Here is a 5,514-nt window from a genome sequence, read left to right as displayed (position 1 = left end):
GAGATGAAATGCCTTTGGAAAATGACCCAGAGTTTACGGTGAGGCTCTGCTTGGGTGACCTGGGGTTCCTCCTCACAGCTCTGCGGGACAGCTTAGTTGTTTGTGAGGGTGGAGATTTTGCTTGTTGGGTTTGCTGAATTCCCCCAGTGATATTCCCCAGGTCTGGACTCACAAAGCTAACTGCAAATAAAATGTTATTTGTAGAATCTTTATTCAGTGTTAAAAGGACCAGGTAACCACCCCCCCCTCTTTCTGCTGGGACCTTTTGAGACTAGCAGCAGCAAACTGATGTTCAAAATTCTTTTTGAAGTTTAATATCAATTAAACTCTTTTTAATCTGGTGTCCTACATTGCAACAGACATTGCTAGAGAATTTGTGGAGCAAATATTCCTTCACAGAAACAGTGATGATTCACTTTGAAGCAGGGATCTGTGTAATACAGGGAGTAGGTGGTGGTTGTTGACCACTGTCACTTGTCTGAAGGGAAATATGTGTCTCTCCAACAGAGTTTTAGGACTGTGACCAGCAGATGGATGGCTGTATGTATGAAGCAATGTACAACATTCACTCCCAAGCAGCAATCCTCTGCTTCTGAGACTGCCAACACTTCTGGTGAGTGGGTGTGCTAAAAAAAAAAACCACTGCGAGAAACTGAGGTACAATGAACTGGTCACAGCTCCAGTTGAAACAGCATTTTAGGCTAAAACTGAATGTTACTTGCTTTCACTGTTAAAATAAACTAGGATGTATGTGGAAATATCTGGGTCTGTCTTACTGCAGGCTGCATGTAGGGATCTTCATGGAGAAGCCTAGTTTGGAATGCACTGCACAAATACTCCTGGTTAAAAAATCTTGCTGTTTTGAAGACTGTAAGCCCACCTCTATCATAAGTATTTTAATCTATTACTACCTCCTGGGAAAGAGCTTTCACTGAATGTTGGGGGTTTGGCAGCAAAACCTTAGCTCTGTGGTGTCCTGTCAGTTTGTGGGCTAACAGGGGCACTGAGGCTCTGTTCAGCCCCAGAGCTCAGACTGTGAATCTCTTTCCTCTAGATGAAGGGGATCTGGCAGCAGCCACTGCCAGCAATGGTCCTGAAGAGTCAGAAAATGAAGAAGATGGCTATGATGTCCCCAAAGCACCACTCCCAGTTGCTAATTGCTCGTCGCACGCTGTCTGATATCTCCCAATGCCACCCCTTGCCTTCAGCGGAATGTCCTTTGGGAAAAAGTGATCCTTTAACAGGTTAGAGAACAGGTCATTGCTCTTCAGCTTTTGGGTGGGAATCTATTGGCTCGCTGTGCATGTTTCAGATTTGTTCCACACACTCAGGGCTTTGTACAGTGGAGCTGCAGTTCAGGGTTTTCAAAGGCAGGAGTTTACAGCTGGTTCTTTAGGCTTTGCGGGTTTGGATTTACAACCTGGAATGCCACTGCCTGGTCACATATGTAGCTGGAGCTAGCAAATCCCATTTAAATTCACAGCTCAGAAAACCTTCCCTCAGCTGAAAGGATATGTCCTTAAGCTGCGTGTTTCCTACAGAGGCATGGGCAGTACTTTTTGTACCAAGCCATAGCAGGACATGAAACAGAACTTGAGAACGATGACTGCTAATCACTGCTCCAAGCAGATGAAACATTCCCAGCTTGCCTGGGCTCAGTTCAGCTGTTCCCACCAGATGGCACAAGTGTGTGCTGGTCAGTGCGTCAGTTCCTCTGAGCAGGGTGACCTTGTGTCTCAGCAAGGTCAGCTTTTTGTTCCCTGTGGAGAGCAGGACATCTTGTCCTTCAAGGCACATTCCTCTGAGGCAAAGAGCCTGGGCTGAGATAGTGCTTGGTTTATTCCCAAGCAGCTCAAAAGGAGCTCTGAAACTCTTCCTGTTGAGGGGCTTTCAGCATTTCTGAACACCCCTGATGATTTGCCAAGTAGTGATTTATGGTTCTTGTTTCTTCTGGAAGTAGATGTGAGGCACCACCTCCTCTACCCAGGGCCAGTTGCCCTCAGTGAGTCTTCTCTTCACCTGCTTCACCACTTCCCTTTCCCTGTGTTTTTCCTCTTCTAGGTGCAGTGGAGAGTTCATTAGTTTTACAAGTTCATTACCTTTCACCACTCCTCCTGCCTTGATCCTTTAAGTCTGTCACTGCCTGTAGGATGTGGCTGAAGGGGAGAAGAATGGACAGAGAAAGCTCCCATCCTCCTCCCAGATGAAGTACTGGAGCTTCATCATTGACACTTCCTTGGTTCTAACAGCCCTGCAATAACACTGCTGCTGGTCCTGTTTTGTAATGTCAGGAGGTCTGCTAATGAAAAATGCTATCAAAATGCTGATTCTACTGCTCTGGGAAGCAATAGGGTGGTTTTCTTTAAAGCAGGCTGGATAGTATGGGATACATTTTGCACATTGTGTGGGTGCCCCTAGAGTTCAGTTTCTTATCATTTACCAGATAACTGTGCTGGGTAGTTGCCCTCTGAATTGACCGTGCGGTCTCTGAAATTTGATCCAGTTTAAGCTGAAACAGCTATTTCAAAAGACAGTTTTGGGGGAGAGAAGTGGGTCCATTCTTTTTTCTCAAGTGTGCAAAAAGCCTCTTATGTGTAAGAAACTTCTCCTTCTTACAGAAGATTAGGGAGTTGAACTGCATTGTGGTTGGTGAGGGAAGCTTCAGTGAGTGTTTTCCTGAAGAGCCTTCTCTATCTTAGTGCTTTTGGGGACAAGTTTTTCAAAAAGCTCAGTCACTGCTTCTTTTACAACCAGTGCTGCAGTGCCCACTCTAAAAGGGATTGGCTGGACATTTTTAGTTCTTATGGATTTGTCTGTTGTACACCCAGTACCACTGCCAGAAAAACTCTTATCTTAAAAGTGCCTTGAGGAGTTTCTCCAGAAGACAAAATAAAAAGCTTTTTTTTTAAGGTGATGTCAAATACTCATGCCACAAAAGTTTCCAGTTGATTTGCAAAGTCAGGGAAAAAAAATGCTCCCTATTTATTAGCACTCAGAAATTGTCAGGTGCTGGATTAACACATTAAGCAATGTGTTTTTTCTCCAAGCATTAGCTAAATCCTTGAAGTGCTTGAAGCCTTAGGAGGTTTATTTGCTATTCCTTTTTCTTCCCAGGAGCAGTGCATGATGTAACACATCTGAATGACTTAAGAGGAGAGGCAGAAACAGGCTGAACTTATTGATCTGCCATAGCTCTTGGAGATGGCCCTGGGCTGCTGATGGGCTGGCAGAGGAGCAGAGCCTTCAGAGAAACATAATTCAGTTGCTGGAGTGAGATGTGGTGGGATGAGGTGTAACCAAGAGGTCTTGTTTTGTGCACACACTCCCTCAGCAGGGCAGGCAAGAGTTCTGTGAGAGAGCTCAGCATCTGAAGAGTTAAACTGGAGGTTGCTGCCTGATTCCAGAAGGAAATTGGATGTTTGATAAAGTTGCTCATTCTCTGTGTCATGTTCCCAGCTGCTCTCGTGCCTTCTTATTCCAAGGCTGAGATCTGAAGCTCTCTTCACACACACACATACATTCCCTGGCCATTTTTTTCTCTAGTTATGTGATCTTATCTTAATAAATGAGTCTGATGTGGCATTCTAAATTATAAAACCTTCCTTAACCACTTCTGCATATGAAGAGGGAAGCTGAACTAATCTGTACCATTGTGTGAGAGGGATGGGCTGTTGGGCAAAGTGACGTTTTGAAGCCGTTTATCAGCCCCGGTGTCATTCCTGGCTTTGTTCCAAGCAAGAATCACATGCGGTTTGGGTTTTTTTTTTGGAAGTGACATATTTGTTTCTCCTTCCAGGTTTTCAGACAGCTCTCAAGTTCCAGAAAGGCCACCAAAGCACTACCAGGAGAATAAATTCGGAGCGAAGGCAGGGAGCTGCCAAGCAGGGAGGAGCCAGCGGTGGGACGGGTGCATCCCTGCCAGCTCTCCAGTGAGATTGAGAATTTAATGAGCCAAGGCTACTCATATCAGGACATCCAGAAAGCACTTGCTCATTGCACATAACAATATTGAAATGGCCAAGAATATTCTCCGGGAGTTTGTATTCCATTTCCTCCCCTGCACACGTGGCCACATAGCACATTACCTCCACACCTACAGCTTCTGTGAACAGCTGCCTGGGCAGCCTCAGCCCAGCTACTCACCCAAAGGGGAAGGGGATTCCTTTAGAGACTTTGTGCTGAAGTCAGTCCTGCCTCTTAAGGGGAATCAGTCACCGGGTTTTTGTGGTTCCAGATTTCAAAGCAGTGGGAGTGAAAAATGGAAGCAGAGTGGTGTTTATACAGTGTGTGTCTTGGGAGTCCTTACCCCTACCTCTGGTTTGAGAGAACAGATTTATTTCTAGGGTGTTGCAGGGAAAGGTTCACAAGAAAGGATCCCTGAGCTGATGCCCTGAAGGCTGGGGGGAGTGTTTGTGCTGTGAATTCTAGTGAGTGCTCTGAGAAACAAAGTCTGAGGTCGGGTGTGCTGTGGTCCTGTGGTTCATGGTACTGGGTTGATCTGTTTGCTGCTGTGGTCTGGCCTCAGCTTTTTAAAGCAGCAGGGAGGTCACTTTCTGCTGGGAATAAATAGGAGACCTTGGAAGAATCCTTCGATTGCTTCCTGTTGCCACAGCCTTCCCTCCTTTCTGGAATAATAAGCATTTATTGCTTATGATTCGTGTCCTCCCTTTTTTTGCCTGGAGGGCCTGGGAGGATTTGCTTCTGTGTCCTCTTGCTGGCAGTGCCAGTTCCAGGCAGCTCAACACGCTGAAAGTTGTTGCTTGTTTTTGAGAGGGTGGGAAGAATCCTGAATGAGAGCAAAGAACTGGCTGCTGCTCCTCAGTTTTTAAGCCTTGAGCATTTTGTGCTTCAGTTGCTCAGAGTTGGTTATGGCCCTGATGGGTCTGTGCAGCAGTTGCCAGACACTTCCACATGCCCTTTCCTTAGGAGTGTTGCACCTGGTAAATATGTGTTTTATTTATCTTAATGCTATGGTGGCTGTTGCAGAGTAGTGCATTCACACACATTCCATCATCTCCTTCAGAGAGCTTTTGTGGGAGTCAGCTGTCTTTGTGCCAGGGTGTTTTGTGGAATTGGGTAGATGCAGCTGATTGTATTTGTTGGTATCTTACCTGCTTTGCAGTAAAAGAGAAGCAGCAGTTCTCTGCATGGCTATCAGAACAAACACTGGGGGCTCTTCTTTCCATTTCCATTACTCTTAAGATATTGCCAGAGCTTGTGTTAAAAGAGATCTGGGGAGTTTCTGTATTTGTAAAACAATCACACAGCTTTAAAACTGTTACTTTGAAGAAAACAAAAAAAACAAAACCTGACTAGCAAACTCACCTACCTAACTCTGTTCAGATACCCTTGGTGTGCAGGAAGTTTATGGTTTCTTTTGAGAGGATTTGAAGCATCCTGACAGATGAACAAGTGCTCTGTGAACACCGAGAGGCTCTGTTGGGGACAAGCCTGGCATTATTTACCTTTCTTTAATGACTGGGCAAAGAGCTGCAAGTTGAATTATTGTTGGAG

General features: G+C 45.4%; 1 pseudogene; it reads left to right on the top strand.

Moving 5' to 3' along the window:
• The first annotated feature begins 8 nt into the window (after window positions 1-8).
• On the top strand, window positions 9-4,159 carry LOC115599601 (annotated as a pseudogene).
• Window positions 4,160-5,514: the final 1,355 nt, after the last annotated feature.

The sequence above is a fragment of the Calypte anna genome, chromosome 24, assembly GCF_003957555.1.
Source record: "Calypte anna isolate BGI_N300 chromosome 24, bCalAnn1_v1.p, whole genome shotgun sequence".
NCBI classification, from domain to species: domain Eukaryota; kingdom Metazoa; phylum Chordata; class Aves; order Apodiformes; family Trochilidae; genus Calypte; species Calypte anna.
Note: the sequence above shows the minus strand (reverse complement) of the source record. Positions and strands in the feature narration are given on the sequence as shown.